This window comes from Rhinopithecus roxellana, chromosome 18 (assembly GCF_007565055.1).
Source record: "Rhinopithecus roxellana isolate Shanxi Qingling chromosome 18, ASM756505v1, whole genome shotgun sequence".
NCBI classification, from domain to species: Eukaryota; Metazoa; Chordata; class Mammalia; order Primates; family Cercopithecidae; genus Rhinopithecus; species Rhinopithecus roxellana.
Window position 1 is genome coordinate 81,788,663 of NC_044566.1, and position 23,175 is coordinate 81,811,837.

Consider the following 23,175-nt stretch of genomic DNA (forward strand, 5'->3'; position numbering starts at 1 on the left):
TAGGATATTCTCTTTTTTCCCACGTAATCTTAAATTTCAGGCTTATTTGCCCCAGAATGGATACATTTTCATCCATTTTTCATCTCTCAATGGGACCTTGCAACTTAGAAATTTAAATTATTTGTTCAATTATTGTCTACTCTCTATTATATCTGAGTTCTTTTTAAGTATTACATTATTACATTACATTTACAATATATTAACTATATACTCAATAATATATTACAATATACATTAACATTATTGATGCATATATATTATGCATTACATTATTATATACAATATACATCAGAGATATTGTATTATGTGTATTAAAATTATGATGTATAACATATATCTATATACGTTTATGTTATGCAATGTATATGGATACACATACATATATGTGTAACATGTATATATGTGTGCGTGTGTGTATGTGTACATATATGTAGTTAGAGTAAATTAAAATGGAGACCAGAACTGGCGAACCTCTGAACCACCATTAAGGCCTCATTAGTGATATTATATTAATCTTGCTTGGTTTGTAAACATAAATTAACTTGAGCTCTCTCTCCTACATACCCATATTAAAGAAAACTAATATTGAAGGCTAACCAATGAAAAGCCACCAATTAATTAGAGTTATTTAATTATGAATGTTGCAGCAGGATAGATCAAATAAGGCTTTATTGATCTATTTATGTATTGATAATAATGTTAATGTATTTGACTTTAATGAGTCAAAAATTGTCATTACTTTACCTCCATGTTCTCTGTATAAAAGCCTTCCCCTGGCATTCCTTCAGCACAGCCACTTTTGATTTAGAGCAGCCAGATTCATTAATCACTGGTTGCTAAAATAAAGTCTTTCTAGTGTTATTGTGCTTTACTTTACCCTTTAACAGACAAATTTTATATATAGTTACATATAAGCATATATCAATATACATATATTTGTCATGTATAATTTGTCTGTATTGTATACATATACATGGTCTACAAAAGTTCTGGTTTGGTTTGCAATTTTAAGTTTCACTTTTGTTCTTAGAGTGTCACAACTATATCTTTCGGTCTTTCTACTAAATTTCATTTCTCGGCTCATATATTTACTTTAAACAATTCTTTTGTTCTCTGAATATTTATGTAGTACCATAATCTTGTTTCACAGATGTGATAGCATTTCTTTTATCTCTGAAATGGTAATGAAAGTTTTTGCTTTTTTCTGTTTCTATTTTGTTTTTAGTTACCTCCCTTCATAGTCTTTGTTTTTTCCAACTTGCTTTCTTTAAGTGTCTCTGTTTAATATTAGAAGATTCCTTTCATATCTGTGATCTTGACTCATGTTTAAGACGGAGTCATTCAATCTTATTTGAGAATTTGTACACATGCATGCTGTTTGTGGATTGCACATGTGGTGACCTCACTAGGCAATCTCACTGGAAAATACCCAGTGTCAATGCATCAAGTCATTTTTGAGGGAATAATCACATTTCTGAAAATATAAATCTTTCACTCTTTAGCTGCCCCTACTTCCTATTTTGGTGTGGTATTCTTCCTCTCGTGTGTGGTAGAACTGTGACCAGAAGCTTTCATTTTTCTCCCTCAATGGGTAATACATTTCAGTTTTCTAAGATGGTGACAGACAGCCTCTTCTGATTGTTTCAAGTAGAAAATCCAACTTTCAAGCAATCTTTCGTGTTCACCCTTTCTCTGAACCTACCTCATGTGGCCAATTACTGAACCCTGCAAATGTTACACAGTGCATGTCATTTTGCTGCTCAGCTGTCCATACTGCCACTTTAGGATTTTACTTATTACGGCCAATTGACAGTTAACCACTAGACTGTTTTTTCTTTGCTTAAAATGCTTTTCTTATTATTCTCCCTTCTAACTCTCAGAAGAAACAGTTGCAAATGTTTGTGTTTAAAGCAATGTCTTCAAACTGGAAATTCGCATTTACTAAAATTACCTGATCTAGCTCTTTAAAAATAGAGAACAATTGAATTTATTTAAATTATTACATATTTTCAGTAACACTTTAAACTCCTTTATAACATGTGTACAATTGGATTCCAGTTACCCCAGCATCACTGATTAAGAAGGAAGTCCTTTCCCCATTGCTTGTTTTTGTTAGTCTCACTGAAGATCAGATGGTTATAGGTGTGTGGCTTTATTTCTGATTTTTCCATTCTGTTCCATTTGTCTGTGTGTCTGTTTTTGTACCAATATCAAGGTATTACCGTGGCTTTACAGTACGGTGTGAGGTCAAGTAATGTGATGCTTCTGGTTTTGTTCTTTTGGCTTAGCATTATTTTGGTTATTTGGGCTCTTTTCTAGTGCCATACGAATTTTAGAATCATTTTTTTTTCTAATGCTGTGTAGAATGACATTGGTAATTTGATAGGAATAGCAAAGCAAATTGCTTTAGGCAGTGTAGCCATTTCTATGATACTGATTCTTCCAATCCATGAGCATGGAATGTTTTTTCTATTTATTTGTGTTACCTCTGATTTCTTTCAGCAGCGTTTCGTAGTTCTCCTTGTAGAGATCTTTCGCCTCCTTGGTTAGCAATATTCCTAGGTATTTCATTTTCTTTGAGGCCATTGTAAGTGGAATTGTGTTCTTGATTTCACTCTTAGACTAGATGTTGTTGGTTTATGGAAATGCTACTTATTTTTACACGTTGATTTTGTATCCTGAAACTTTATTTATATTGATTATCATTTCTAGGAGCCTTTTGGTAGATTCTTTAACATTTTGTAATATAATTATGTCATCAGCAACAAGAGTTTGAATTCTTTTTTTTCCTATTTGGATATCTTTTATTTCTTGCTCTTGCCTGATTGCTGTGTTTAGAATTTCTAGTACTCTATTGAATAGGAGTGGCGAGAGTGGACATCCTTGTCTTGTTCCAGTTTTCATGGGGAGTGTTTCCAGTTTTTGCCCACTCTGTATGGGGTTAGCTATGGATTTGTCCTAGATAGTTCTTATTATTTTAAGATATGTTCCTTTAATGCTTAGTTTTTTGAGGGTATTTAATATTAAGTGTTTTTGAATTTATCAAAAAACCGTTTTGTATCTTTCGAGATAATCATGTGGTTTTTATTTTTATTTCTATTTATGTAATAAATTTCATTTATTAATTTGTATATATTTAAACAACCTAGCATTCCAGGAATAAATCCTACTTTATCTTGGTGGACTAGCTTTTTAATATGCTACTGGTTATTTTCGTCTCTCTAGGTGTGATTTTAGGTTGTCAGTTTCAGATCTCTCTAACTTTTTCATATGGGTGCTTTGCACTATAACCTTTCAAATTAACACGGCTTTAGCTGTGTCCCAAAGATTTTGGGATGTTGTATCTTTGTTTTCGTTTGTTTCAAATAATTTTTTTATTTCTGCCTTAATTTAAATTTTCCCCAAAGTCATTTAGGAGCAGGTTGTTTAATTTGCATGTAATTATATGGTTTTGAAAAAGATTATTAGTATAAATTTCTATTTTATTGCGATGTGGTTTGAGAGTATGGTTGATATAATGGGTTTCTTAAAGACTTCTTGCAAGTCTGGTCTGGTGGTGATGAATTCCCTTGGCATTTGCAAATCCGAAAAGGATTTTATGTCCCCTTCATTTTTGAAGCTTAGTTTGGCAGGATCTGAAATTCCTGGTTGGATTTTTTTCTTTACAAATGCTAAACATAGGTTCCTAATCTCTTCTGCGTGGCAGAGTTTCTGCTGAAAGGTCTGCTGTTAGTCTGATGGGATTTCCTTTATAGGTGACCTAACCGTTTTCTGTAGCTGTTTCAATCTTTTTTCGTTCACATTGACCTTGATGAATCTGATGATTATGCATTTTGGGGATGGTTGTCTTTTCTACTCTCTCACAGGAGTTCTCTGAATTGCCTAAATTTGAATGTAAACCTCTCTAGCAAGGTTGGGGAAATTTTCATGGACAATATTCACAAATATTTTTTCCAAGTTCCTTGCTCTCTCTCCTCTTTGAGGGACACCAATGAGTGGTAGCTTTTGTCTTCTTATGTAATCCCATATTTCTCTTGGCTTTTGTTTATTCGTTTTTATTTTATTTTATTTTATTTTATTTTCGTCTGGCTGAGTTGATTCAAATAATTGGTGTCTGAGCTTTGAGTTTCTTTTCTTAACTTGGTCTATTCTTCTTGTAATACTCATCAATGAATTATGAAATTCTTGTTGTGAGTTTTTCAGCTCTATTTGATCCTTTTTTTTGTTCTTAAATTGGCTATTTTGTCTTTCAGCTGTTGTATCATTTTACTGGCTTCCTTACATTCCTTGGATTGGGTTTCAACTTTATCCTGAATCTTGATGATCTTTATGGCCATCCAAATTCTTACTTCAATGCCTGTCATTCCAACCATTTCAGTCAGGTAAGAGGCATTGCTGGGAAGCTTGTGTGGTCATTTAAAGGTACAAAGGCACTCTGATTTTTTGAGTTTCCAGGGTTCTTCCACTGATTCTTTCTCATCTCTGTGAGCTGATATTCCTTCAATCTTTGAAAATGTTTTCCTTTGAATGAGGCTTTTTGCCTCATATTCTTTGACACCCTTGAAGACTTAACTGTGCCATAAGTTGGATTCATTCAACTGGCATCATTTCTGGATGATTTCAAGGGGCCACGGCTCAGCTCAGCACTCCAGGGCTGCGTGCTCTAACCCTGGCAGGTTGGGCCCAGGCCCACAGTTTTGTTCTCTGGCTCTTCCATTTTGAGCATCCTCTGTGCTAGAGGGACTGACGTGTTCCCAGTCTGCTGGCAACAACATTCTTGGGGGTCACCAGCAAAAATGTTTCACTGGGGCAGCAGGGCATTGTGTTCCATACTAACATGCACACTGCTGGTGGCAGGGCTACAAGGTTTGCACACATACTCATCAAAGCAGTCGGGGAGAGCTATGGGTGAGTGCACACTGGCAAAGCAGAGGCAGGAGGCTGCAGGTGGGTGCATGCCAGCAGGTGCCTGCCTGCAGAAGCTTTCTGATGGTTAGGCAAGTTCTACTGGCAAAGGAACTACGGCAGTAACCACAGGAAAGTGTCCTCATTGGACAACTGAGGCTGTGCTATATGTGAGTTCAGCCAGGCAGAGACCTTGGGGGAGGCTGGCAGGGAGGAAGACAATCAGATCAGACTGGCTCCATCCCACAGCCAAGAAAGGCCTGTTTTGTCCAGGTCTGACAGTCAACAAAGGCCAAAGTCACTAGAGGAGCATGGTGAGCATTGGGCTTTTAGTTTCTGTGGATGTGTCTCACTGCAACCATTCCCATGCCAACCCTTCTCGGTTTTGCACAGACTGAAGTCCTGTCCCTACCAATTCTCCAAGCAGTTGCTGCCACCAGCTCAAAGGTCTCTAGGGATCGCAGGGTCTCCTGCAGCTAGGATTGCAGAAGTACATGGTCAGATTGGGACATTCCACACCTATTTATCTCACCCCTTCCCCAGGAACTCCACAGAGCCAGGAATTAGTTCTGTTATCACCCAGCCCGTGCAGATTTCCCAGCTTTCTCCCACTCCATCCCAGGGTCAGCAACCTCCCTCTATCCATCCTCAATGTATTCCTTCTGAAGATCTGCTCAGAGCGTGCCTGTCTTCTTGATAGTCTGGTCTGTCAGTGGGAGAAGCTCTTTCTGGCTTAGTCTAGTTGTCCACCTTTTTGCTTCATTTCCTGTTTTCTAATATAAACATTTGCATTAATAAATTTCCTTTTATGCACTACTTTTGTAGCATGTAATAAATTTTGATATGTTGTATTTTTATATTTATTTAACTCAAAGTATTTTCTAAGTTCTCTTGTAATTCATCTCTGACCCAGTTGTTATTTACGTGTTGTTCATTTGATTTCCAAATATTTCAAATTGCTTATATTTTCCTCTGTTTTTGATTTCTCATTTAAGTTCATTGTGGTTAAAACATATAGAAAACATATTCTATATGATTTAAAGTTGTACAAATATTGAGATTTCTTTTATAGACTTGTGGATGAATTTTCTGTAAAAAATTTGAGGGAAACGAATGTGCATTCTGCTGGTGTTTTGTGAGGTGTTCTATAGATGTGAGCTAATTTAGTTTGGTTGATAATATTGTTCACATCATCTACATTGTTGCCAATTTTCTTTCTAGTTATTCTTTCTATTTTGAAGAGATATTAACTTCACCTACTGTTGCTGAAAGTCTATGTCTGCCTCTAATTCTGTCAGCTTTTTTTCATGTGCTTTGGTGATATCTTATATATGCATGTGCATTTATAATTATTATACCTTCCTCATCGATTGACCCTTTTATCATTATACAATATCCTTAATTGTCTCTCATAACATTTTTTGTCTTAAAGTTTATTTTTTTCTGACATTATAACCTATGAGTTTTTAAATTTCTATTTATTATGTAGACACAATAGTTGTTTGTATTGTACTTGTGATATTTTGATACAAGCACACAATGTGCAATGATCAAATCAGAATAATTGGGGTATCCATTAACTCAACTGCTTATTATTTATTTGTGTTAGGAACATTTCATTTCTAATCACTTAGTTATTTTGAAATATAGGATAAATTATTGTTAACTCTGTCCTATTACTAAGCACATGTATATATATATGTACATAGATACATGGCAACTCTATTAAGTTTAATCTTAAAATTGTATATCTCTTCCCATTCTTCCAAATTTTACATAGTTGTGTCTTACCTTTAAAGTATAGGCCAGGCACAGTGGCTCATGCCTGTAATCCCAGCACTTTGGGAGGCCGAGGAGGGCTGATTACGAAGTCAGGAGATCGAGACCATCCTGGGTAACACGGTGAAACCCCGTCTCTACTAAAAATACAAAATACTTTGATATTGAACTTCTTTTTAAAAAGTTATTATTTTAGTGATTACTTCTGGGATAATAATGTCTACGTTAATTTATCACAGTATTCCTCAGAATAACATTAACTTAATGCTACTAAAAAATAGAAATTTTGTTCCAATATAGTTTTATTTTTTCCTAATTTCCTGTATATATTATCATGTATAATGTTATGATTATTGCTTTAAACATTCTTACGTATTTTAAATATATTACTAGAAAAAGGAGAAATATAACTATGGAGTTTTAAGCTATAATCAAACAAATTATTTGGAACTCTCCATATGGTAGCTTCATTATAGATCATGAACCTTGTGTTGTATTTATCAATCATAAAGATAAGTTGTATTTTCTAAATTTGGGGGATATTTTATCATTTCAGCCTATGCCAACTATCATTGTTTCCTAAAAGTGGCAATTAGAGAAAAATGTATTATAAAACAAATCTGTTTCTATAATTTTTAAGAAGTAATTTGATTTAATAAAGAATAAAATTAATAGCAAAGGTCACTTAAATCAGTAGCTTGGTGTGATATGGATCAAATAATTCATTAGATTAAAGCCCCTTTTCAGAATTGTAGCATATTATGAGCAGAAATTTATTGAATGAATTAAAGCTCTGAATGTGGCAAAGCACATTATTTTAAAAAATGATCTTTCTGATTATTTATTGTGAGAAATGTACCTTGTTATTGATCCACTTTTTATTTTAAACTTTGTATCAATACAATTAGAGATCAGACACATAATCTATCTTGATTTGTTAGAGAATCACTAACAAGTCATGTAATTATATTCTCCAGGTTAACAAATATTATTCTATTAATGGCATGTGATTATTATAAATTAATTACTATGAATTAAACATCTGTTTTTCAAAACATCTGAATATAAAAATGGTGTTTCATGTTTTCTGCCTCCGATATGATTGACTTGCTTATGGATCATTTCTTACAATTATTAATACAATTAAACAAATTTACACACAAATGAATACCATTTTACTAATGCATAACACATTGGAGAATTAGTTGTATATATATTTCTGTTTTTTTTCTACTCACTGAATCTAAATTGAACTGCTGGATACCATCTGCACTCAGGAGAAATGCAATGATATAAATCTTTCTTGGCAGAGAAAAATGACAGCTGCACCATCCCAAATCTTCATCTATTGGAACAGTCTCATTTTGTAACTCAAAATATTGGAAAATCTGACTGATATGGGGATTTTGATAAAGAATGTTAAACTTTTACAGGCTAAATAAAATATTAATTCCATTTTGTCTGTTCAACTACTTCATTTCAATTTGGGTATTTTTAAAGAGATGTAGAATTCTCTTCAGAAACAAAAGATGAAATGCTAGTTTACTTTTTCTGGTTATAAACTATATTTAGTATAAAATCATCATAAGGATAGGGTGAAAATCCTAACACTTAAATCCATTTATGAATCAATAAATATTTTATTTCATGGAGATAATTATTAATATACATAACAGAGAATGAATTAAATGAATAGAAAAGTTGACATAAGATGAATGACGATCTAACCTGAGATAATGGATTTTTAAGAATGGAATAATAAAATATAGAAATCAGTTAGATTACTATGAAAAAATAGCAGAGAACAACCATAACACTAGTATTTATAAAATAAATATTAGGAATTAAAAAATATAATTTATATTCCAGACAAAAATATGGCAGAAAAAAGGAAGCAAATAAAATAAATCAAAATAAAAATAGCTGACTTTTATAAATATCAGCCAAGCCGGGCGCGGTGGCTCAAGCCTGTAATCCCAGCACTTTGGGAGGCCGAGACGGGTGGATCACGAGGTCAGGAGATCGAGACCATCCTGGCTAACACGGTGAAACCCCGTCTCTACTAAAAACTACAAAAAACTAGCCGGGAGAGGTGGCGGCGCCTGTAGTCCCAGCTACTCGGGAGGCTGAGGCAGGAGAATGGCGTGAACCCTTGAGGCGGAGCTTGCAGTGAGCTGAGATCCGGCCACAGAACTCCAGCCTGGGTGACAGAGCGAGACTCCGTCTCAAAATAAATAAATAAATAAATAAATAAATAAATAAATAAATAAATATCAGCCAAAATAGAGAGTAAGGCCAAACACCATTATTAGAAACAGAAAGGGTAAAGACATAGTGATAAAAATTTGAATTCACCAGGAAGCTACGCTTTTTAAAACAATTGTGTGGTCCTACATATGTTACATGGAAAAAACATATACATGTATATGTGTGTGTATCTATATGTATATATGCTGAAATTGATCTATGGACCTCTCTTTTGAATAATTGGTACGTTAGATAACAGTTTATTTAGAATATTTGAAGTCAATTATCAAAATTAATCTTAAGAGTATACATAGAATATTGCATTTGCAAATTGGAGAACATGGATTCTTCTAAGTTCATTTAACAAATTAAATGTAATCTAATGCTATGCCATAAAGCAAGTTTCAATGTCCACAATTAGGATATCATAATGGCCATATTATGTAATTAAATTTTGAGTAAGTTGATATCAGAATAGGTAGAGAGACAAGCTTGTATACTTGCAAACAAAAAAAATTCTACAAAAATACTGCATCATAAATTGAAATAAACGTTGAAAATATTTACTACTACTACTATAAAAACAAAATGCTACATTTATAATTTTGTGGAACACAACCGAGGCACTCTTCACAAAATAACACATAGCAAAAATGAAGGCTTATGCAGGAAATTGTTCATTTTTTACTTGAGAGGATCCATTGTTAAATTTTTAGAAACTTTATGAGCTTGCTGACATCACATTGGTAGCTTGAATAGTGGAAGCAACCATTTCACCATTATCCCTGTGACAACACAGTTACAGTTAAATGCTACAATTCATACACTTAATTATTTTTTATTCAGGAACATCACTGCTTACATCTTTATATTTGAAAATAATTTTTTAAAATATAAGTTGGAATAAAAATGGAGCTAAGTAAAGCCAAAGAAATCAGAAGAAATAAAATAATAAAGATAAGGGAAGAAAACAATAAAGTAGAAAACAAGTATCCTACAGACAACATTTAATATCTCAAATTAATTTTCTTAAAAAGACTTAAAATAGAAGAAATATAAAATTTTGCAAGATTTATCGAGGAAAAATAACAGGGAAAGAAAAACAGTATTAGGAATGAAATAGAGGTCATCAAATATGAATGTAACAGAAATTAAATATACAGATATATATTATAAATAGATATATTTAGCAGAAGTAAAACAAACATTTCTGTGAAAAATCAGATTGGTATTTTTATAAGGATTGCATTGCATTTAATCTACAGTATACATTGGATCTGTAGTATTGGGTAATATAGACATTTTAACAATATTAATTCTTCCAATTCATGAGCATGGGGTATCCTTCCATCTTTTTCTGTCTTCTTCATTTTCTTGCATCATTGTTTTACAATTTTTCTTATAGAGTTCTTTTACTTCTTTAGCTAAATTTATTTATAGGTATTATATTGTTTTGTAGCTGTTTTAAATGGGATTATTATATTTTTGTTATATTGATTGCTGTTTGTGTATAGAAACGCTATTGATTTTTGTATGTTGATTTTACATCCTGAAAGTTTACTGAATTTGTTTATAAGTTCTAAGAGTTTTTTGGTGGATTCTTTAAGTTTTCCTAAATATAAGATCATGTCATCTGCAAAAAAGAACAGGTTGACTTCTTCCTTTTCATGATGTATTCCATTTATTTCTCCGTCTTGCCTAATTGCTCAGGCACGGACTTCCAGTACTATGTTGAATAAAACTGGTGAAAGGGAGCATCTTTGTCATGTTCCATGTCTAAGTGGAATGACTTTTAATTTATACAACTATTGTATACCAATAATAAAGAAGTAAAATAAAACTAAAAAATTACCAGAAGTGACTCGAGTAATAGAAAATTTGCATGATATTACCATTTTATAATTGGAACCAATATTTTAATACCTTTCCATAATAAATAACTAGTACAGATTACTAAGTTGTTCTGTAAGAAGGATTTACAAACATTCAATAGCAAATAAACACATCTAACCTTATAAAACTTCCCCATAGATTAGAAAAATATAATACTATATTACAATTAAACATCAAAAACTAGACATAAGTATACAGTGCTGAGTGAAAATCTAAGAAATAGAATAATTTATGTAGTACAATCCTTTAGGCAAATAAAAATGGCAAAATTACAGTATTATAAGAATATATATGAGAAAAACTATAAACATCAGTCATTTGAAATATTCTATATGAGATAGAAAAGAGTTGTAAAAAGATTTAATACATTTAATTGTTAGTTACTCAATATTTTGATTTCCATTAATTAAATCTAAATAATTAAATTTAATTAATTACTATAGTTGGTTAAATTACTAAAATTGAATTGAGTTGAATTAATAAAGAAACCCAAAAACAAAAGTAAAATGCAGTTTCTCACATAAAACAAAAGAACTATTTTATTTTAGGAAATATCAGTTGCAATATTTCAAGTACTTTGATATACTTGGTAGAAAACAATACTAATTTCTAATGCACTAATATATTACTTATTGATGATGATAAATTTAAAAATAATCTGCAAATGCCCTCTATATTTCTTGTTATGGTTTCATAGCTTTAGTTGTATGACAAATAATTAAAAGTGATGCAGACCATATTGCTTGATGTCAATTATACAAGTGAAAAATAGAAAAAAAAATACACTCATATAAATATATATATAGTGTAGGGTAGTGACTAGAAGGGGGCCTGCTGGGGTTTCTACAGATACTGATAATGTTCTGTTTCTTAAATAATGCATATTCATCATATTACTTTTTTTGCAATATGTTGCCTTTTTTTGCACTAGGAATAAGTAGATTTTTGTTTGTAATCCTAGAGATGAAAGAAAGGGAAAGAAAGGACTAAAGATAAGAAAGAAATTTCAAAGTGGAAGGAATGAAAAAGAGAAAGAAAGGAAATAGGAGAGAAGAAACATTTTCCTTAAGTCACTGGTCAAGATATTGGAACAAAATATAAATTAATTTGGGATTTTAAAATAATTTGTATATCTTTGTATTAAACAGTGTTAGGACTATATTGTTGTATCCAAAACAGAACTGAAATCAAAATAAAGCTGTTTCCATGTAATATGGTTACAAATTGTTTAAAAGAAGAAAAGATCTAACCAGAAATAATAGCTTCATACTTTAAATATCTTTAAAACGTGAATCACAAACACTTTGGAAATGCAACCCGAAAAATATATCAAAATGATTTAATTATTTTACCTGGTGGTATTTGTACCAAAAAACATTCTAAAACCCTAACATAAAGGATCATTGTCATTCTGTTTTATTTCACAGCATCTGGTGGCACTTGAGTCTTATTTCTTCCCCATTTTAGTAACTGAGCAGGGAGCTGGTTCAAGGGGACCTGGCCAGTCACTCAAAACTATTCACAGACGCAGCTTTTCCTGGGCCCACATATCCCCTAATTACTTCTTAGAAAAACTAAGTCTTACCTCCCACACCACTTAGGCCATCCCAGTGGTTCTCAAACCTTAATTAGAATCTTACTGAGTGTTTGTTAAATGCAGATTACTGACCCCGCCACCAGAAATTCTGATCCAGTAGGTCTGGGGAGTTGCCTTATAATTTTTATTTCTTCTAAGTTCCCATGTAACACTCATACTTTTCATCCAGGAAACACACTGTGACTCACTGGAGTCACCTACCTACACGTGACACAGTGTGGGAACTTGGTTTGCTATGTCTTGGCCAAGGAATACTATTTTCTGCTGAAATAATCTTATTTACAAAATATCTATGCATTGCCTCTGCTTTGGAATAATGAGAGTTCAAAAAACTATGGAAACCTTCACTTCTCTACTTGAAAATTTTCTCACAACTGCATCATATACGTAAGATGTGTGCCTGACCCTCTTACACAATAGCACACAGAAGACCTTTTTGAAACATTTATTTTATTTATTTATTTATTAAATTGATAGTGATGGCAGCAACAGCCCATCTTGAGTGGCTGCCACAAAGATGCCAGATACAGCAGGGGAGGCCTGGCTGGGGCTGAGTGCTCCACGAAGCCGGTGGGAGCCAGAAAAGGCAGGAGCCCCGCCCCCTTCTGAGTTGGTGGGGTGCCCAGCCGTAGTTGTGGACCTCGGCAACCTTGTGCTCTCAAGGCTCAGGAAACCCCCCGGCCCCTGCAGGCATGGGAGTGCCTGGCCTCTCCCTGTTCCGGTGTCTGCTCTGATTTCGGTGCAAAGTTGTGACGGAGCGTGGGTGCTATCACGACCCCTTCAGGTGTGTGTGCATTCAGGGCGGTGCTGACATGCCAGCACCCTCATCCCTCTCTGGAATTTGAGTGCTGACAAGCATGTGAGGGAGGTCGAGGGGGTGCTGAGGTCTGCACAGAAGAAAAGACGACCTGCCTGCCAATTGGAGCTACCCACTCTGGGTCTCCTCTCTGCTGAGAACTGAACACTTATTGGAATGACCTGACTATAGGTAGGAGCTACCCATTTTGAGTTTTCTCTCTGCTGAGGGCTGCAGAGACATTGGGAGGAACTGCCTGCAGAAAGGAGCTACCCACTTCAAGTCTCCTGAAAGCTGTACTGTTGCTCAATAAAGCACCTCTTTGCCTTGCTTGCCCTCCATTTTTCCGTGTACCTCACTCTTCCTGGATGTAGAACAAGAACACAGTGAGAGGTGACAAAGTGCTAACAGCCCTTGCTCTATCTCTGTGCCGCCTCAGCCTCTACCTCCACTCTGGCCATGCTGGAGGAGCCCTTCAGCCTGCGGCTGCACTGTGGGGGCCCTTCTCTGGGGCTGGCTGAGGCTGAAGCCGGCTCCCTCTGCTCCCAGGGAGGTGTGGGGGGAGAGGCACAGGTGGGAGCTAGAGCTATGTGTGGAGCTCAAGGGTCCAAGGGTGGGCACTAGTTCCGGGTGGGCGTGGGATCGGGGGGCCCCACACTCTGGGCAATAGGCTGGTGCCTGCTGGTCTTGATAGGGGAGCAAGATCCCTCTGGGCTGCCAGAGTGCCCAGACTAGGTGCGGCAAAGTTCCACTGTGAGTGCCATTGAGAGTTGAAGCCAGCTGGGCTTCTGGGTCGTGTGGGGACTTACAGAACTTTTCTATCTAGGGAAAGGATGTAAACACACCAATCATCACTCCGTGTCTAGCTAAAGGTTTGTAAATTCACCAATCAGTGTTCTGTGTCTACCTAATCTGGTGGGGACTTGGAGAACTTTTGTGTCTCCCGAAAGGATTGTAAACACACCAGTCAGCACTCTGTGTCTAGCTAAGGTATTGGAATCACAGCAGTCAGCACTCTGACAAAACGGACCAATCAGCTCTCTCTAAAATGGACCAATCAGCAGATTGTGTGTGGGGCCAGATAAGAGCATAAAAGCAGGCCACCAGAAGCCGGCAGCGGCAACCCTGTTGGGTAACTTTGCATGCTGTAGAAGCTTTGTTCTTTAAGTTTTTGCAATAAATGTTGCAGCTGCTCACTCTTTGGGTCCAGGCCACCTTTATGAGCTGTAACACTTACCGCGAAGGTCTGCAGCTTCACTCCTGAAGCCAGTGAGACCACGAACCCACCGGGAGGGGTGAACAACTCTGAACGGGCCACCTTTACGAACTGTAACATTCACTGCAAGTCTGCTGCTTCACTCCTGAGGCCAGTGAGACCACAAACCCACTGGAAGGAATGAACAACTCGAGACATGCCACTTTCAAGAGCTGTAACAGTTACTGCGAAGGTCTGCAGCTTCACTCCTGAAGTCAGTGAGACCACAAACCCACCAGAAGGAAGAAACTCTGGACACACCATCTTTAAGAACTGTAACACTCACCATGAGGGTCTGCGGCTTCGTTCTTGAAGTCAGCGAGACCAAAAACCTACCAATTCCAGACACAATAGGATCTGCCAAATGGTGGAACTTAGAGAGCTGTAACGTGAACAGGGCTGAAACATGCCCTGCCCCTAGCTACGTTGTGGGTGACGAGAAGGAGGGAGCAGAAAAGGAGAGAACTGTAACTCTTCAGGGAATCCAGACTTAGGAGCAGCCCAACGATGGTGAGTGTCTTATCTTCTAACAATAATGATTACTTTGGTCTCCAAGAGACGGGCAGACCTTGGCATATCGTCTATTGAAGGATTTGGTAAATCCATAGCCCATATTCAGCTTACAATCTGTATTTTTAAATGCTGTCTAATTTGAATATACTGACAGCTGTTCGTTTTATATTATCTATTTATTTTTTAAAGACAAGAAAACTTATGACTCACAAATTCCTAAAGTATTTATTACATGCCCTGTATTTTAAAAGTGTACTGATCACTTATTCATTGCATTTGTCAGGTGATGTAGGGGCTGAAGAAGATTCAGTAGATTTAAGACCAATGGGAACAGAATCATGGAACATCCGCTTTTCACAGCAGCTGCCCATGAGGGGTGGTTAACAAAATCAAGCAGTGTTAAAGAGTTGATATTTTCCGGTGCAAACATCGACCAAGTAAAAACAGATGATAAAGAGGCATCAGATAAGTGAATATTAATCTTCCAATCAATTGCCTGATCTGACGTATGTTCACCTGATCTATTTTTGTATCCCTACAGCTTATTTGAAGACTTTCCGCACAATGAGGCACTCAGCTGTGATTACTTGTGAGGGCACATACAATCCCTTAAAACACCCTGATTTTCTGCCTTATATATTCTCTCATTTTTTGCTTAGCTGAAATTCCACTCCTTCAATAAAACACTGACATCTAAACTTTACCTCAGGCTCTCTATTTCAAGAGATCAGGATGAGACATTGTTTATTTATTTTGTATCATAACATTTCCCCCTAAAATTCTAGAGTGTGTTTTCGACGTTGCTTCTATATTTATGTTTCATTTTTCTGAAATAAGATACATTCTATCAATTTCAATACTCTGTATCAGGTGTAGTTTAGAGTATTATTCACCCCACACATCATTTGGGTGTTAAAAGATATTATCTCTAAAATAACGAGTAATTGATGAACATGAAAGCCTACACTCTAAACCATTTCCAATGCACTTGCTCTTTGGGATGTAGTGTGACCTGTGAAGCCACTGAATACAGGTTCTGTTTTATAAAGTAAATTAGAAAAAAAGATTGAATCACCGTAATACATTTATCTTGGGCTCAAATAATCCCCAGTTCTGCCTGGAGTGGTGTTCGTTGAGGCCACTACATACCTCAGGATGTGAGACTATACTGCTTTTCCTCTCTTATTTGGTAATTATTATGCTGAGAGTTATATTATAGATTCTGAAATCATATATGAAAAAATAGGGTTAGAAAAGAGAAAACACTTCCTTAAATTTCAAAGATTCCTCATGAAGTGGGGTAAAGATAGATTGTTTCTCCAATCCAAGAATCCTTTATGTCCTGTATAGATGCAAACACATTCTACAGATAAAACAAAATTCCCTACTTCCCCATTATTTCACATGTTCTGTTAAATAATAAATCTAAGAACGTTTAGGGTAAGTCTTCAGTTGCACAAGCTCTCTGCAGCACTTTTCACATGGTTTTCTTCATCTTTTTAGGAGTCATTGCCATTGCAAGAGATTGGATTTTTAGTGTCCTCATGAGTCTGTTAACAGAAAGCTAGGTAAGAGTATGTTATGTATGTGCTGCCAGCATGACACAGTTTTGAACATGTATTAGTTTTTCTAGTAAATTTTGTTAACAGAGTCAGAATAATTACCGAGTTATTGTCCTTCTAGTTTCAGGGAGAATTCACTACTTGTACCACTGCATGTAATGTGTTTCGCCACATTGTAATATAGTTCATATCACATGTGGCTGATATTCTCTTGTCTCCAGCATCTACGAAAGAAACTTATGCAGGTAGTATTTTTAAATAAATAGAGAATTACGAAAAATATATTTCTATCAAAATTTATATGAGATATCACCAGGTTCTGTCAATAAAGTGAAACAGCATTGGCAATTATCCAACTATGAAACTCATTAGTAGAGTGAAATCAGCTTTTGTCTTTCTGGCTCAGTTGGATCCTTTCCTTCTACTGTCAAATGTATGTTACATAAGATGTTTGAAGTAAGACAAACTTTAAAAGGCTGTGAGTGTGATAAAATGACTTAACCAACAGAAATATTTACTGTTTCCCCCTCTCATCTTTACAAACTGAATAATCTGCCCCTATTTTTTAAATGATTTGGACATATCATAATTTATTATTACTAAAAAATCTTACAGACTAGTGTTTTTTAAATATGGAATATTGCACATAAGAACATCCTACATGTTATCCAAAATATTAACACTGATCAATTTTGAAAGTGAGATCACAGGTAATTTTAATTTTTTCTTTCAATTAGGTGTTTTTTCTAAACTTTCTACAATGATTATGCTAACTCAGGTAAAAAATACCTTTCAAAGCACAAAGCATCAGGCAAATATTCATCTTTACCTTTGTCACCCATAGTGAGGTTAAAACCTTCTATTTTACGAAATAATAAATAAAAAGATTTCCTTATATGAGTTTGTGTTTGAATATTGGTACATTAATAAATTTATTTTTAAACTAAGCTATTTATTATAAATAACCCATACTCATTTTGAAAGCTCTTTTTTTTTTTTTTTTTTTTTTTGAGATGGAATCTCGCTCTGTCACCCAGGGTGGAGTGCAGTGACTGGATCTCAGCTCACTGCAATCTCCGCCTCCCGGGTTCACGCCATTCTCCTGCCTCAGCCTCCCGAGCAGCTGGGACTACAGGCGCCTGCCACCTCGCCCGGCTAATTTTTTTTCTGTATTTTTTAGTAGAGACGGGGTTTCACCGTGTTAGCCAGGATGGTCTCGATCTCCTGACCTCGTGATCCGCCCGTCTCGGCCTCCCAAAGTGCTGGGATTACAGGTTTGAGCCACTGCGCCCGGCCTGAAGGCTCTTAATGAGCCAGAAAGGCAGGCAATTTCATTCTTTCAAAAATATTTCTCTCATTAATTTTGGGTTCTGGAAAACCAGCATTGACAAAAGAGAGATTCTCTTTCTAAAATAAAGTACATTCTATTTAGAAGACCAAGAAGAAATAGAAAAACAATTAAAGAATATAATTCTAAAAAGAGTGTTATGAATTTTTCTTCTGAGGTTCTGTGAATATCAATAGTAACTCACAAACCAATATTTAAGGACCAAATATGAATCAAAATCTACTGGGTATTTATGTTACCCTTATATTGATTTAAACAATAAGTATTATTTGGTTATAACCAATGGTATAATTGGTGCTATGATGTCAACAGATAGGCAATGAATTTGGGTTTCTTTATTATTAATAAGAAGTTCAAAATTTAACACCATCATAATAGTTACACAGACCTGGGCCTTTGCTGTGCTCTCAATTGAAGGAACAAATTTCCTTTGTCTACAAAATTCCCTGCAACTGCTAAATTGCTAACAATGCCCGAAGATTTGAATTAAAATCTCATTAAATTATCTGGGAAATATCTTTGGTCATTTTCAAAGTTGTTTTTTTTTTCTTTTTTCTTTTTTTCAGGTGGAGTCTTGCTCTGTCACCTAGGCAGGAGTGGAGTGGCACAATCGCGTATCACTGCTGCAACCTCTGCCTCCTGGGCTCAAGTGATTCTCCCTGCCTCAGTCTCCTAAGTAGCTGGGATTACAGGCACCTGCCACCACGCCTGGTTAATTTTTCTAGTTTTTAGTAGAGATGGGGTTTCACCATGTTGACCAGGCTGGTCTTGAACTCCTGACCTCAGGTGATCCACCCACCTCAGCCTCCCAAAGTGCTGGGATTACAGGCATGAGCCACCATGACCTGTTTTAAAGTTCTTTTTTTTTGTTGTTGGTTTGTTTTAAATAATATAGACCCCTTCTAAGGAGGATTTGTTATGTGCTGTTCTGTTCTTCAGATGCAAATATCTTGAACTAAACCAAACAATTTATAATGGGCTTCATAATTGTGGTTAAGTTTATTATTTTTGGTATTAGTTTGTCATAGTTTTTTACTAGATATTTTTTCTTTTAAGAGAAAGGGTCAAGCTCTGTTGCCCAGGCTAGAATGCAGTGCTGTGATCATAGCTCTCTGCAGCCTCAAACGCCTGAACTCAAGGGATCCTCTCACTGCAGCCTCCCAAGTGGCTGGGAATACAGGTGAGTGCCCACCATACTCGGCTCCAGATATTTTTTTTTTAATAAATGTTAATGTCTGGTTGTATAAAATAAACCAGGCAGAATTTGGCAGATGGTCATTCTATACTTGTAGTTTCTGTAACATCTTGTCTGATAATGTGTGACGTATATTTGTTGTCAACATAATTCTCCCTTTAATAAATAATTTAATTTGAATGATAATCATTCATAACTCCACTTTCTCTGATGCTAAAAAGAATAGACGTATCTTCTATAGATGATATAGTTTGGCATTGTGTCTCCACCCAAATCTCATCTTGTGGTTCCCATAATTCCCACGTGTTGTGGGAGGCACCCGTGGGAGGTAATTGAATCATGGGGGTGGTTCTTTCCTATGCTGTTCTCATGACAGTGAATGGATAGAGATCTGATGGTTTTAAAAATGGGAGTTTCTCTGCACAAGCTCTCTCTTTGCCTGCCACCATCCATATAATATGTGACTTGCCTCTCCTTGTCTTCTGCCATAATTGTGAGGCCTCCTCAGCCATGTGGGACTGTGAGCCCAATTAAACCTTTTTTCTTTTTGTAAATTGCCCAGTCTTGAGTATGTATTTATCAGCAGTGTGAAAATGGACTCATACAATAGATAACAGACAGGCACTCACATATTTAAGGTGTCTTTGGATGGGAGAAACTAGAGACTGCTAATTCTTCCAGTCTTGGGTGCTAATAGGAGAAATATACCTATAACCCTTTGGGACCATAGTATGCTAGACAATTGGGATACATAGAGAGCTTCAGCCTTTCAGATACATGAAGCCTCGAGAGTGCTAATAGGCAGGTAGAATGGGAAATAGGGAGGGAATTACGTGCAAGGTATGTGCCTGCAATAAGAGTAAGTATGAACAGTACTAGCATAGAACCTAAAGAGAGTAGACTAATTACCCTTGATGCGATGGATTTGTCACTTATTATAGAGACTGTTTAGAGACACTGTTGTAGACAAACTATTTTATGGTATTTGTTTTTGTGTTATACAATAATAATTTCCCATCACATTGAGCTAAAATGCATGTCTAAATAATTTTGTTTCTCAAAGAATTTGAAGATAAATGTGTAATTTGCACAAACTATTGACATTTACCATTTCAGTATGAGGAACTGTTAACATCGCTGATCATGTCAGCATCCACTTTCAAAATAGTAGTGATTTTTGTGATCTGACATTGGCAATTTAGCTTGTACAACTGCAGAAAATATATTTACATATCGATCTATAAAGCCTGACTTTTCATTTACATCAAATGATCATTCTAATTTTATTTAGCTCATTTTTCCTTTCAATTTGTCTTTTACATGTATGAAAAGTGAAGCAATGATTGCTAATACCATTAGTTAGTCCCATTAATAGAAATGGAATTTCACTTTCAATTAAATGATGTCCTTTATATATAAGCCTCATTTGATATTTCAAGAGAATATAAAATAAAAATTGAATTTCATAATGATTTGCTTTGCCTATCAAATTTCCTAAGTAAAACTTAGGAAGTTCGTTCTATATGCATTAAAACACTTGACATCATATTGTGACTGATACTATAAATTCAGTTAAGTTCAGGTTAAATCCAATCAGTTTTTTGGTGATAGAATTTTGATGAAGTATAATATCAAAATATCATCATAACCACATGATCTTTACCAAATTAAGAACAATGTGGAACATTATATATATTTGTAATTGGTTGTGGTACACATATTATTCATAATTGGTTGCAAAATGTGAGTTTCTACAGGTGTATACAAAATGTGATTATAGAAATGTCCCTGGATATGCAGTTAACATCCGAAAAATCTAGAGTGGAGTTTATTGAAAAGGAAGGCAGCATTTTCACCTCTTAGAACAAGTAAATTACTAAAATATAAGATTATAAATTAATTAAACATGACATAAATCAAACATATATCAATAGTAAAAAGAAAAATATAAAATATTTCCTCATAATTTAGAAATGAGAACTTAATAGTTACATTAGCATTTGAAAAATTCCTTTTAAGGTCCTAAGATGAATGAGCGACTGTTAAGTGGCTACTATTATTATTGCACATCATAGTTATTGCCTAATTCATTACCAAAATAATTGTCTTTATTTATCCTAACCATATGTAACTTCTCATTTGGTAATTTCTTCATATAATTTGCAGAGAGAGACAAAATTTTATTGGTAGTGTATGAAAAAGACTAACACACAGATAAGTAATTAGTGAGGATGATAAATATGAAATATATATGAATTTGTGGAGAAAAATGTATTTGCTATTTGGATGACAAAATAAGAATCAGGGATTGCTTCTGCAGTTGTACAGATTGGGATTAAAGAGATCCAAATAGAACAGAAGTATAATTTTTTAAAATGACATGTAACTATCTAAGAGAATCCAAGTCTCCCTGTTTGACAGTTCCTGTATTTGCTATTTCTTTATTTCATATAACTAATTAAAAATGATTATGCATTTTACATTCTAGTTATTTATAAGAAAAATAAACCTAAAGTTTAAACATAAAAGCCTATAGTATTCCCATGTCTATTAAGATTCTTTAAAATAATCTTTCTCAGGAGAAATATAAAAACTGATAAAAAATCTAGATTTCTTTCAGACTTGACTTTTTTCTTAGACTGTTTCAATTTCATCCACTGAAATTCATTTCAATAGAGATTGTAACACATAGAAAAAATAGGCCAGCCTGCTTTTAATCAAAATATTTACTTTAAGATAAATAATGGGTTGCCAGCACCTCAAGAGGGTTTTTAGGTTACTTGTCCCTCATGAAGAGAACCAGAAATTAAATGTCAAGGATGGTTTTATCTAACTGATTTCTAAAAACTTCCATTAGATAATTTTATACTCAATTACAACTTTTTTAAAATTATACTTTAAGCTCTAGAGTACATGTGCACAATGTGCAGGTTTGTTACATATGTATACATGTGCACGTTGGTGTGCTGCACCCGTTAACTCATCATTTACATTAGGTATATCTCCTAATGCAACTTTTACTGGCTTTCATCCCTTCTCACTTTAACAGGCTCCTGGACAAATCCAGTTTGTTTTAACGGTTTACTGACATGACTGATAATGGTATTTAATCCAGTTGTGTTATTTAGGATATGTTCTTTAAAATAGTGTTATATATAATTTAAATCTGTTTACAGCTACAACATTAAATAATTCGTTATAGCAAATACCCTATTGGGATTCAAATTTATCAGAAAAGTATTTTTTTTCAAACTGCATTTTAAAATTTGTGGGTGATAGCATGTGGATATCTTTGGACATCCAGAGGTATCCAGGGTTTCTGTTGTTGTTGTTGTTGTTGTTGTTGTTGTTGTTGTTGTTGTTGTTTGAGACAGAGTCTGGCTCTGTCGCCCAGGCAGGAGTGCAGTGGCGCTATCTTGGCTCACTGCAAGCTCCGCCTCCTGAGTTCATGCCGTTCGTCTGCCTCAGCCTCCCGAGTACCTGGGACTACAGGCGCCCGCCACCACGGCTGACTAATTTTTTGTATTTTTAGTAAAGAAGAGTGTTTCATCGCGTTAGCCAGGATGGTCTCGATCCCCTGACCTCATGATCCACCAGCCTGGACCTCCCAAAGTATTGGGATTACAGGCGCGAGCCACCACGCCCAGCCAGTACCCACGCTTTCTTACATCACTCACTAGTTTTTTGAACTTGACAAACTTGCCTATGTACCCATGCCTTTGATTTCTCACCTCTAAAATTATAATTAATTTTAAAATGATGCTATGGTCTCAATGTCTGTGTCCAGCCAAAATTCATATGTTGGAACCTAATCACCAAGGTAATTAGAAGGTGGGGCCTTTGGGAGGTGATTAGGTCATGAGGGCTTTCTCTTCAAGAATGAGATAAGTGCCCCTGTAAAAGAGACCTCAGAGAGCTAGGTCACCCCTTCCACCACGTGAGGACACAGAAAGCACAGTCTATAAGAAAGCAGGTCCTCACTAGACACCAAATCTGCTGACACGTTAATCTGGAATTTCTAGCCTGCATAACTGTGAGAAATAAATTTCTGTCATTTTTCTTATTTTTTAAAATTAGGTTCAGGA